The sequence below is a fragment of the Indicator indicator genome, chromosome 1 (assembly GCF_027791375.1).
Source record: "Indicator indicator isolate 239-I01 chromosome 1, UM_Iind_1.1, whole genome shotgun sequence".
Classification (NCBI taxonomy): domain Eukaryota; kingdom Metazoa; phylum Chordata; class Aves; order Piciformes; family Indicatoridae; genus Indicator; species Indicator indicator.
In genome coordinates this window covers 95,251,764-95,252,676 of record NC_072010.1, presented here as the reverse complement: position 1 = coordinate 95,252,676, position 913 = coordinate 95,251,764, and positions in this window count along the sequence as shown.

The window sequence follows — 913 nt, the reverse complement described above, 5'->3', positions numbered from 1 at the left end:
CCGATCTGGGCTGCAGATCTGTGGCAAGACATTGCTGCTCGCATTGAGAGAATCCCAGTGAAAGTGAGACACATCGATGCTCACATTCCTAAGAGCAAAGCTACTGAGGAACAACAACACAACCATCAGGCAGATCTAGCTGCAAGAGTTTCCCAGGTGGACACAAACTCTGGTCCTGATCCTGATCTTGACTGGAAACACCGAGGTGAGCTGTTCTTAGCTCGGTGGGCCCATGACTCGTCAGGACATCAAGGCAGAGATGCAACCTACCGATGGGCTCGTGACAGATCCATTGACATTTCCATGGATGCTATCACACAAGTCATCCATGACTGTGACATTTGTGCTGCTATTAAGCAGGCAAAGCGGATCAAGCCCTTGTGGTACGGTGACCGATGGTCCAAGTACAAGTATGGTGAAGCCTGGCAGATTGACTACATCACTCTACCTCGTTCTCCATCTGGTAAGCAGTATGTGCTGACTATGGTAGAGGCAAGCACTGGATGGCTGGAAACTTATCCAGTTCCTCATGCAACTGCACGTAACACCATTCTTGGTCTGGAGAGACAAATCCTGTGGAGACACGGAACTCCAGAGAGGATTGAGTCAGACAATGGAACTCATTTCAAGAACAATCTTGTAAAAAACTGGGCCAAAGAGCACGGCATCGAGTGGATATTCCACATTCCCTACTATGCACCAGCTGCAGGGAAGATCGAACGCTACAACGGTTTGCTGAAAACCACTCTCAAAGCCATGGGGGGTGGATCTTTGAAAAACTGGGAGAAACATTTAGCACAAGCAACCTGGTTGGTGAATAGTAGAGGTTCAGTGAATCGAGCTGGACCTGCCCAATCAGATTTGTTGCGAAAGGAAGAAGGTGATAGAGTTCCTGTTATCAGAGAAAAGAATC